Source organism: Myotis davidii, unplaced genomic scaffold (genome assembly GCF_000327345.1).
Source record: "Myotis davidii unplaced genomic scaffold, ASM32734v1 scaffold995, whole genome shotgun sequence".
NCBI classification, from domain to species: Eukaryota; Metazoa; Chordata; class Mammalia; order Chiroptera; family Vespertilionidae; genus Myotis; species Myotis davidii.
Genome location: NW_006286240.1, coordinates 46,433 through 58,703, shown reverse-complemented (window position 1 = coordinate 58,703; position 12,271 = coordinate 46,433). Strand labels below are relative to the sequence as shown.

Sequence of the window (12,271 nt, the reverse complement as noted above, 5' to 3'; positions counted from 1 at the left end):
GAAGAGTGGGTGGTTTTTGTTTTGTTTGTTTTTAAAATTCAGGGCCAGAGCTGGAAGTGTTTTTTTTCCAGGAGTCTGAGAACTTACTTTTCCAATGCTGATGTTCCATGTCAAACTCCAGGCCTGCTAACACTCATATACAGAACTTTAAGGAGTTGAGCTGCATACCACTATAAAATAGCCACAAGAAATGGAATCTGCAAGGTGCCTCCAACCACTTGACCTTCCCTCTGTTTCCACTAGGCTCTATAGACCTGACTCTATGCCCATCTTCCTTCTCACCCCTGTTTCAGTCCTGGAGCTTTTCAGTTTCTGCAATAGGAGTGGTTTGGTCACTATTTACTGCCTCCCCTTTTTGCCCTCCCCACAATTTCTCTGTCAGGGCTGGCACTTCTTTGTGTAGCCATGCCTACACACTCTAGTAGTCCAATAACTGCCTCCTGGGCCTCACAGAGTAGAGAAGTGGGCGTAATATGAAAAGGAAAGAGGATGGATTTGGGTTATTGTTCTCACACGTGGATGTGAACTGAACCAAAGAGGAGCTTTGATTGCAATGGATTTCATCTACTGTGAGTATTGTATGGAGACTGGGAGCTGAGTGGTTGGAATGTCTGGCCTGCACTGAGGTACAATTGTTCAGGAATTCTGTTGCTAGAGAAAAATCCATCTATCAATTCATTTACAGGGTAAATATGGAGTGTAAATGCATGGCAAGGCTGCTCAGATATGTGGGAAATAGGGTTGGGAATTCAGGATCAGCTTAGTTTTACTTTGTTTAAGCACTACAAAATCAGAATGGCTGGGAAGGCATCCTGTGGCCATCTGTCAGTCCATCCATCTGTATCCAGAGAGTGCTGTTTCAGGTGACAGGGACCTGGGCTAGTGATCTGATGGCCTTGGAAGCAAGTTCCTTCTTGTGTGGGCTTTTACTAGATTCCTATGGCCTCTGGGAACATGTCTGGCTGTGCCCAACCACCCTGAGCATCTGAAGTTGGGAGATAAGGAAGAGAGGGAGGTTGAAAGTTTAGGGGAGAGGGGGGTTGGATCAGATATGTGAAGCATCCAGAGGGAAGTTGAGCTGCCAGCCCACCCATGTGGTCCTTGGGCAAGTCAGGGCTTGTGTAAAGAACACACAGACTCTATTTTGTGGCTTTCAGTCTGCCCCTTCATGCAGCCAGCTAGGTTTCACTTGATCCTTCAGTCCTGGAATCTAAGCCCAGGGCAGTGATATTTTGATCCTGTCTTACCCCAAACACTGGCCAAAGCAGAGGCAGCTGTGAGAACTAAGAGACAAGCAGAGGCCTGCCAGAAACCAGGCTGGGAAAGTAAAGATACCAAAGTCTGGATTGAACAGGTGTTGCGATGTCTTGCAGGGTGGCTAAAGCAGGAGAGCGGGGGCCATCTTCTCCTACATAGTTCTCCTGATCCCTTATTCACCTCAACATAACTTTAATTCAATATAACAAATCCATTGAGTACCCACTCTGTATCACCATTATGTGAGACAGAGAAATGTTTAAGACATAGGTTGTGCTAACTGAGATCTGACAGTTTCAACATGGGTATAAGAACAAATAAATATAACACAAAATAGGCTTTAAAGGTTCAGTCAAAATGTTTTGAGGTTGTCAAGTAAGGGTTATATCAAGTTGAGGCAGGGGAAATCAGAAATGGCTTTTTAATTGTGTGGGGTTTTCTGGTTTTTTGTTTTTGTTTTTGTTTGTTTGTTTTTTGTTTGTTTTTTTTAATTGTAACACCTCAGGACTCCAGAGCCTGGCTACTTGAACTCAAATCCCACTGCCACCATTTATAAACTTGTGTGACATTGGGTGAGTAGAATTACTTCCCCCTCTCTGAACTCTGATTTACTGTAGGCTAAAATAGATATAATAATAGAGCTTACTTCATCACATTTTTTGAGGATTAAATTAGTAATCCCAGTGAGAAATCCATGTAAAATACTTGTACACACTTAGCACAGTGGCTGAACCAAAATAAGCACTCAATAAGTGTTAACTATTATTATTATTTAAGATGAAGCATGAAGCACAGATAGGATTTCAACAGGTGGAGATAGGACAAAAAGCAGTCTAAGCAGATAAAACAGCTAGAACAACTGTTTGGAGGCAGGGAAGCTCGGAGCATGTGAAAAGAACACTGCCTGACTGGTTTTTAAAGTACAGTTAGGGGAAAAGTGGAAGTCCAAGTTGCCATGGTCCGATTGGGCAAACTGTGGAAGATTTTGGGTGCTATACTTCCTGTTTGATTCGACAGACATTGGAAAGGCATTGTAAGTATCTGAGCTAAAGAAAAAAAGTCAAATCTGTGTTTCAGGAAAAATAACGTGAGTTAACTGGATTGAAACTGGGAAACATGAGAAGTGGATAAACCAGATGCAGCAAGGGAATAAGTTTTTGCAACTGAAGTAGTGGCAGTGGGAATAGAAAGAAGAGAATGAATTTAACAAGGCATTATAAAACTTGAATCTACCAAACTTAGAAGTGAGAAATTAAATGTGAATAGCGTAATAGAAAGGATATATGCTTTCTGAACTAGACACAGCTCTGTATAAATCCTGGGTCTTCTGCTTACATGCTGTTTATGATCCTAAACATATTATTTATCTGTCATTCATGACCAGCATTGCATTTCCATAGGGCATTTAGAAATATGTGTAAGGAGTGTGGTTTTTCGTGTGTTTTTGTTTTGTTTTTGTTTTTCTTTTACAAATAATGAGGTACTACTGCATTTAGTGCCAACCAGTTTGATGCAACAAAGAACTGTTCTTTCCACACACTTATAATACCAGTAGTAAGCCCAGTGAGAAATGCTAAACTTCTCTGATCCTCAGTTTTCTATGCTGAAAGACATGGTTGGTAATACCCATGATCAACCCCACAACCTGGGCATGTGTCCTTGACCAGAATCAAACCTGGTACCTTTCAGTTCACAGATCGATGCTCTAGCCACTGAGTCAAACTGGCTAGGGCCCATGTTATAGTTTTGATGGGAGAATTAAAAGAGATAATCCCTGCAAAGTACCTAGAACAATATCTTACACCTAGGCTTTCAAAAATCATGCTTTTGCACCCGTTTTAAAACATCCATGATAGTCTCTGCTTTGTATATTTCTAAAGGGAGTGTACTTACTGATCTATGAAGTAATGCATTCCCTTCATGGAAAGCCTTGACTCTTCAAAAAATATTCCTTTTGTTAAGTGGAACATAGTCTTCTTGTGGCTTTTCCCCAGAAATCCTCATTCACCCTGGGGCCACTCATGACCAGAAACCAGATCTTTCTGCATCCTCTATTCCAAGGTCAAACAGCCCAGCTCTTCCACCATTTCTCAATATGGCATGATGTCAAGTCAAATAAGACTCTGATGTTTTGAGCTATGTAAACTGGGGCAATGGTCACGATTTTGAAATGATGGGAAACATTGCAAAAGGAACAGGGTAGGTGAATATGACAAGTTGCTTTGTAATATACTATTTTTTTGTAATATGCTATTTCTTAAGTTACTGCTTATATGCCAGTTGACTTAAATCCATCATCCAAATGACACCTCACCCCAGCTGTTTTTGTCTTAATTTTACCAGTGGCCAAACAGGCCCAGAGAAAATGAAACTTGCTAGAAATTGTTTAGTTTAGTCAGGGTCTGAGCTAAACTGGAAGCCATATTTTTCTTACTCCCGGGCCTGTGTTTTTATGTATGTATGTATGTATGTATGTATGTATTTTATTTCTTATGGCTCATTGGATTTAAGGTGCAGGCTGGGAAATTAGGCTAACTTTGGCAGTGCAGAAGGGATCCTCTAATTACCTAAATGAATTTTTCCTTCTTTGAAGGAACTGATTTAGAGAAGCTCTTTATGGGAAACAAAAGTCCCTGTTCCTGGAGAAGAGTCAAGCACTTCCTCTCTCCCTGAGAACACAAGCCAGGCGAAAAACAAAACAAAACAAAACAAATAAACCCTACTTTAGATGTCTTCTTGAGATGCTCCACCTAAATTCCTCCTGCAGAGAGGGAAAGGTCTTTTGTAACCATTCCTCAGAACTGAAGCTTGGTATTAAAAGAGACGCAATTTTTCTCTGCTTTTTCTGGAAGCTAGCCCCATTCATCAGTTCTCCCTTCAGGTTCTTAATATGAGGGTTGTGAATCAGTTTTACCATCAGTCTGTAAAATGGAAGAAATATTATTCTGTGCTCATGTGAGATATTAGGATGGCTAAAGTTTATCTTGGATTAGAATTAGCTGTAATTGTTTTCTGACAAAACTATCATTTCCTAAAGGTAAAGAAGATGTTTTATCTAGCTTGGATTTTTCCTCTTGTCACCACATCCTAATAGAATGACTACAATAAAAGGTTCTTGACAAGTATTTTTGACTTTCAGATAGCCATTCTTCCTATCCCTGAGTGACTACAATTATGTTATCTCTCAAATGCACCAAAAATACTTCATAATATTCTCCAAAAAAATGAATTGGTGGAATCAAAGAGTAAAACATTTTCATTTTTAGTAGGTTGTTAGTCATCATGTGGATAAGCCAAGGGGAGTGGGCAGCACCATTTCTTTCCATGGGCCACCTCTCCTGACCTAACCCTCCCTTTGGAATTGTTCCTGTTGAGGTTAAAATAAGCCAAGATTAGGCTTTGGAAGTACAGAAAAAAAGAGAGAGAAGCTAGAGCCTTGGTAATATATTTACTGAGTAAAAACCAATCAGTCCTGAATTTGGGCCTACCCTTCTCTTTAATTATGGGAAATAGACAAGCTTCTGGGCCCTGGTTTTGTAGATTTGGATTCTTGTCCTGGCTCTGCCACTGGCCAACTATGTTACCGTTGGAAATTTTTAGCCCTTCTCTAGGCCTCAGTTTTCCCATCTGGATCATCATGGAATATGATTAGATTATTTATCTTGAAGAATCCTTTTGGGATTCCATGACAACATGTTTCCAATTATCTAATTGAAGTTTTAACTAGTTCCCGAAGAGAAGAAAAAATAAACCATAATGAAATGTGCTGTCTTGTAAGTCTGATGTGGCTGTTGCTGAAAGAGTTCAAGTAGATCTGGGTGGTATTTTTATTTGGCAACAGGAAGTGGAACTAAGATGAGTTTAAACTCCCTTCTAACTCCAAGATTGTAAAATTCTGTATATGTGCACTTACATATGAGATTGTAGGCTTCATATTATATCAGTTTCATATTTCTGCCACTACTCTGCCAGGTCTTATACCTTTTTTCTTTTCTTTTTTTTAACTTGGGCGTCCTAAAAAAATGCAAGGAATATTTTAGTATCAGTTTCCCATCATGTACAGGCAAGCTTCATACTATGGACTCATTCTCCAATACAACTGGAAGAATAAATGGCAAATGCCCATCCATTTGCATGTCTGCTTCTTTAGCATATTTCATTTTCTGGCCTATGAGGAAGGGAGAGTGTACTTGATAGAATTTAGACTGCTATGGGAGGAAAAGCACTATTCTTATTGACATCTTCAAAAACATGCAGTTATTCCAGATTGCTTGGTAAATTGAACAGGGTGGAGAGAAGGTGGGGCAGGACCAAAAAGAAAAAATTCACAGAAGTCAGAAATTAGTGTACGTGACTGAGTTTTACTCAGTCCTGTGCCCTGCAAAAGAAAAATCATACCATGAACTCAACTTCCAGTTGAGACAACTTAGCCAAAAACATTACTATCTTGGGAAGTCAATTAATATTCGCTCCCAGTTCTAACTAATTTTTGATGATACCATAATTTCATAGTATCTTGTCATGATTGGTACATCAATAAGTTAATCAGTTTGGCTAGGGCCAACCAAAGCAAAGCAAGGGATTCAGGTATTACCTGAGTGTTCATCTGGCCTGTGTATTGTCTCCAATGTCCTTTGCTCACCAGGTCTGAGTGGGATACTACCAACAATCATAGCAACCTCTTCCATGTGTAGCACAACCCAGAGTTTCCAGAGCACTCTCACATACATTATCTCATTTTCTCTTGAACATCATCCAGGGGAGTTTCTGTTCCTTTGCTCCCACTTAGGAAGACCGTTTCAACAATCATTAAAATGACAGTTTCCCATCATATTCAGCCCAAAGGTTGCTTTCATTGTGATATCACTATAGTCTTGGCTACACAGTATTTTTTCTCCTCCCTTGCACAATTATTCCTCAACCATTGCCAGACATTTACCAAATATTTACATACTTTTTAGCTCTTTGTCCTCCTCAATTTAGAGTCTTTTAAGTTATGTTTATTATTTTAGGTTTGTACTTATTTGATAGGAATGTGTGTGCTCACACATGTTTTGAAGGAGAAAGAATTTAACTCATATGGTTAGCATTTATTTTTGGCTGAATGGAAATGGCCCAGTTCAATTGGTTATTAATTGCATTTGTACAGTGACAACTGCTTTTAATAATTTTTTTTCTTTTTCTACCCCAATGTTTTTATCATTATCTGTTGCTCTGTATACTCAAATAAAGAACAAGGTAAATAGGTGAAGCTTCTTTAATTTTGCACAGCTTCCTTCATTCTCCTCTGTTGATATATTAATCCTGACATTCCTGGAACAGATGTTGCTATTACTATCAGTTGAAATTATTTAGTCACTTTGGGACTGGAAAGAGAAGCTTGTTATAAAGTGTAATAACCATCTGTGGTTTCTGAATTGTTTCTATTCCATCACTTATAATATACTTGAACATCATATGCTTATAAAATAAAATAAAAATAATGCATCCCAAATCCTGATGCTCCTCCACTTCCATGTAACAACAACTGACAATATTGCTCACCCCTTAATTCTTTTTTTTAAATCAAGAACATTCTCTTATATAACCACAATGCAAATGTGGCAAAAATCAGGAAATTAACATTGATAAAACACTGTTATCCAACAGACAGACATTATTCAGATTTCACTCATTGTCCTACTTGTCCTCTGTAGCAAGAATTTTTCAAGTTTAGGATCCAAACCAAGATCACCTGTTGCATTTCAGCTGTTACGTCCCTTTAGCCTTCCTTCATCTGGATCGGTCTTAGTCTTTCTTTGTCTTTTCAACTTTGACACTTTGAAGAGTGGGGCTAGTTAGATTGTACAATGTCCTTCGAGTTGAGGTTGTCTGATACTTCATTAGATTCAGGTTATGGACTAGGTGGCAGGAATACCCCAGAAGTGACACTGTGTTATTCTCATTGATCCTACTGGGTGGCAGTCAATTGTGACATGTTCCCATATTGTTAACTTTGATTGGCCTGGGAATGTCCTCCAAGTCCTCCTCAATTTAGAGTCATTTAAGTTATGTTTATTTTTGTCTTCTGTTAGAATGTCCTCTACTGTAAAGTTACTATTTCCCCTTTATAATAAACTAGAGGCCCGGTGCACAAAAATTTGTTCACTGGTGGGGGGGAGAGGAGCCCCCCCCTGTCACTCACAGAGTAGGGCTGATAGGGGAGTTGGGGCACCGCCCCCTGTCACACACAGGGCAGGGCGGATTAGGGGGTTGGGGTGCCACACCCTGTTACACTCAGGGCAGGGCCGATGGGGAGGTTATGGCTCTACCCCCTCACACACAGAGCAGGGCCCGGGATGGGAGGTTGGGGTGCCGCACCCTGTCACACACAGAGCCGCAGGGCGATCAAGGGGTTGGGGAGCTCCCCCCTATCAGGCACAGAGCAAGGCTGCTCAGGGGGTTGGGGTGCCTTCCCCTGTCACGAACAGAGCAGGATGGATATGGAGGTTGTGGCCCCGCCCCCTGTCACACATAGAGCCACAGGGCGATCAGGGGATTTGGGCGCTGGCCCCTGTCACGCTGATCCCAGTGCTGGGAGGCCTCATGGCTCTTCTTGACACCGGGGCAGTGAGGCCTCACAGCTCTGCTGATCCCTGGTTTGGGAGGCCTCGCGGCTCTGCTGATCCCAGTGCTGGGAGGCATATTACCCTTTTACTATATAGGATAGAGGCCTGGTGCTTGGGTGGGGGCCGGCTGGTTTGCCCTGAAGGGTGTCCTGGATCAGGGTCGGGGTCCCACTTGGGTGCCTGGCCAGCCTGGATGAGGAGATGATGGCTGTTTGCAGCTGGTCACACCCCTTCAGGGTGTGGGTCTCCACTGGGGTGCCTGGCCAGTCTGGGTGAGGGGCTGAGGGCCGTTTTCAGGCTGGCGGGTGACTGAAGCTCCCAACCTCTCCTTTTTTTCTTTTTTTTTTTTAATTCTGGGATTTATTTACCTTCTATGGCTGTCACTGGAGCTGAGAGTCGGCTTTAGCTCTGAGGCTCAGCTCCAGCTCTGAGACCTCGGCTGCTGAAAGCAGGTCTCTGGGTTTGTTTGGATTCTATAATTGAAACACTGTTTCAGCTCCAGCTCCTAGGCCGGCTGGCTGAAAGCAGGTATCTGGAGTTTGTTTAGCTTCTACATTTGCAACAATGTTTCTTAGACTGCAGCTCAGAGGCCAGCAGCGGCAGGCGGGGAACCTTGGCTTGCCTCCTATTCACTTTGGCTGCCTGGCTGCTGGCTGCCATCTTGGTTGGCAGTTAATTTGCTTATCTCACTGATTAGCCAATGGGAAGGGTAGCAAAGTTATGGTTAATTACCATGTTTCTCTTTTATTATATAGGATAACTAACCTGTGAGGAGATTACTTGATATTATGTGAATACCCTATTCCTTATGCTAGTTGATGGCTCTTGTTTGAGTCGAATTACTATGTTGATTGCCAGATAGTGATTTTTAAACTCTATCATTCCTTCTGCATTTAATACTTAACATTTTATGTAAGGACCTTTCCTTCTCCCTTATTTTTTTTTTTTTACTTCTGTCAATATGGATCCATGGATTATGATTTTATTCAATGGGTTATAAATTAATATCATTACTTATTTTGATGCTCAAATTGTCCCAGGTTTGGCCAGTGGGAGCTTTTTCAAGCTGGCTTCCATACCTGTCATTCTTTATGCATATTCTTACTTCTGGCACAAGATAGTCCAGGATCACTCTCCCATCCCTAGCCCTGGACTCAGCCATTTTGGTAAGGATCCCTGATTTCTTTTAGTGTGGACTGGTATTAGAACCCAAGATCTGGAAGCTTTGTGTGCTCATCATTACCGAGGTGTCCTTGCTCATGTCCTTCAGTGGAAAGATGGGGAAAATAGCCATTTCATACCTTTCTTGTCTTTCACCATTTTATATTTTTAGTTCCTTTCTCTCGCCATGAGAAGCCTGGCTTCCAACAAAAATCAATATATTTACTCCTTTGCTCAATTCTACAATACATGTAAGCTTGTTTCAGAATTACTACAACCATGCCATTATTAACAATAAACCTACTAACCTGCTTCTGATGGCAGAGTTGGGCCTGGGACCACACACCACACTGGAGAATACAAAATTTACAAATATGGGGACAGGAAGAATGTGAAATGTTTGATAAATTGGAAACAGGTTATGAGCAAGATAAATCTGGGATAGGAGTGGCCCTGGGCAAGGCCAAAAAAGCAAAGGCTGAGAATAAGTACCAAATGAAAAAGGAACATTTGGATTACAGGCCAAATATCTGTAAATGATGATGATGCTATACAGATTAGAAGATTGATTTTCAAGGCCAAGCTGAGCAATTGCTTAATATTTGCCAGTCCTGTGCATGGGGTACTGCGTAGGCTCATAGAAGAAGAATGGGCAGGGTATGGACCAGCTGTTGTATTTCTACCTTCTTTAATCCCACACCTCTTTCACTGCCAAAACAAAGCAAATACCTTCCCTTAAGTCCTAAATTCTTAATTTAGCCTTGTCACCCTGTCCAGCCCACCTGTCCTAGATAGAAAGAGCATGTTTCACCTCACAGGCATGTGCAAGTTGAGAAGAGCAGCAGCCTCAAGCTGTGGCAAGAGGCAGCTGCACCAAGAGCAGCTTGAGTACCTTATATCCAGCAAAAACTTAGCCAACAGCGATAATTCAGGGCACAGTGAGCTAATGTGGGGATTATTATTAACTAGAGGCCTGGTGCACAAAATTCATGCATGGAGGGGACGGGTCCCTCAGCCCGGCCTGCACCCTCTCCAATCTGGGATCCCTCTGACAAACCACTGGCTCCTAACCGCTCACCTACCTGCCTGTCTGATGCCCCTAACTGCTCTCCCTTCCTGGCCTGATCCCTCTAACTAACTAACTGCTCTCCCCTGTCAGCCTGATCCCCCCAACTGCTCTCCCCTACTGGCCTCATTGCCTTAACTGCCTATCTGCGCTCCCCTCATGACCTGATTCCCCTAACTGCCTATCTGCTCTCCCTTCCTCTCCATGCCCATCAGACCCCAGCACAGGTGTGTGGAGAGCTCTCCTCCATGGCCCTGCCCCCATCCAGATTGGTCATTACATGATGGCATCCCAGCCAATTTGCATATTCCTCTATTATTAGTATAGATGTCAGCCACATTGCTTTTCCTCTTTCCTGTCTATTTGCATTCTTACTCTTCTAAGTTATTTTTTGGGTCAATCAGGACAGGTGGATGGGCAGGAGAGCTGCCACATGACAGAGATAGATGAAATAAAGAGACACTAATAATTTTGCCATTTGTCAGCCTCTTTGGTAAATCCAATCAGAATACCCAAGTAACACTTAACTATCATCCATGTTGTAGCATGTATCAAATACTTCATTCTTTTTTCTGGTTGATTAAAATTTCATTGTATGGAAAGACCAAATTTTGTTTATCCATTTATTAGTTCATAGACACTGGGCTGTTTCTACTTTTTGGCAATTATGAATAATGTTGCTAGGAATATTAATGTACATTTTTGTGTGGATGTAAATTTTCAATTCTTTTTGAATGTACACCTAAAAGTAAAATTTCTGGGTCACATGGTAACTCTGTTTAACATTTTGAGGAACAGCAAAACCATTTTCCAAACTGTAAACCACATTACATTCTCACCAGCAATATATGAAGGTTTCAATTTTTTAGCATTCTTGTTAATACTTAATCACCTTCTGTTTTAATTATAGCCACTTTAGTGGGGTAAAGTGGGATTTTATTGTTATTTTTATTTTTTATTATTCTTATTGTTTACTAATGATGTTGAGCATCCTTTCACATGTATTGACAAATTATATATCTTCTTATACTAATGTATGTTCAAATACTTTGGCCATTTTAAAATGGGTTATATGCATTTTTTATTGTTGAGTTGTAAAATTTCTCTATGTATTCTAAATATAAGTCTGTTATCAAATATCTATGGTTTACAATTTTTTTCTCCCATTATGTGGGTTTTCGTTTCATTTTCTTGTGAGTGTCCTTTGAAGCACAAAAGTTTTAAACTTGATTAAGTATAGTTTATCTATTTTTTTCTTTTGTTTGTGCTTTTGATGTTTTACCTTAAAAAAAAAAAAGCATTGCCTAATCTATGGTCACAAAAATTTACACCTATAGGAAAAAATCTAAACAGTATAAAGATTTTTGTTTTGTTTTTTATTTTTATAAATATTTTAGTCAAGTTTTTTGTTTTCTTATAAGAAAACTTATTGGAATTTTATAGTTTCATCTTTTACATTTAGAGTTTTGTTCTATTTTGAGTTAATGTTGTGTATGGTGTGATATAAGGGTCCAATTTGATTCTTGTGTTTACTTTTTTTGTGTGTGTGGATAGCCAGTTGTCTCAATATCTTTTTTTTAAAGCCTATTTTCTCCCATTGTATTGTATTGGCACACTGTTGAAAATCAATTGAGTCTAATGTAGCAACTTTATTTATGGTAGCCACAAATTGGAAATAGCCCAATGTTCATCAATCAAGAATATATATATATATATACATTTCCCCTCAGCCGGCAGGCTTCTATCAATCTTCAGTTTCTACTGAAAGGAATGTAGCGCCTCCACTGCACAGCCTCCCAGGACTTAGATTTGCAGGGTATGGAGTAGAGACTTCAACAAGGACTTCAGAGCCTGCTCAGGGGAATAACTGCCACCTCCTTACTCCACAGCTGCTTCTGTGTCTGCAAGAAACTGAGCATGCTCCTCCCTGTGACATGGGCGGGGCCAGAGCCTGAGTTGAGCTGTTCCACCATAGCAATAGCAGCTGGACCAGTGCAGGGATGGAGGGAGGGAGGGATGGGAAGGAGCAAAGGGGAATCCCTGGTTCCCTGCTCCTCCACCCACAGGCATGGCCCTTGCTGCTGTTATGATAAAAGGAGTTCTGTTTTTCTAACTCTGTCTGGGTAAAGGAAACAAGTGTCTGTTGACTTCTGGTCTTCTCTCAGAGCTGCCAGTTAAC

General features: G+C 40.8%; 1 protein-coding gene across 1 annotated transcript in view; it reads left to right on the top strand.

The window, feature by feature from the left end:
* Nucleotides 1–503: 503 nt before the first annotated feature.
* The window catches only part of EDA2R (ectodysplasin A2 receptor), a 45,285-nt gene continuing 33,517 nt past the window's right edge, over nt 504–12,271 (top strand). The window contains exon 1 of the mRNA XM_006757509.2: nt 504–569. The gene's annotated coding sequence lies outside the window, so the exon portion shown is untranslated. The remainder of the gene's footprint in view (nt 570–12,271) is intronic.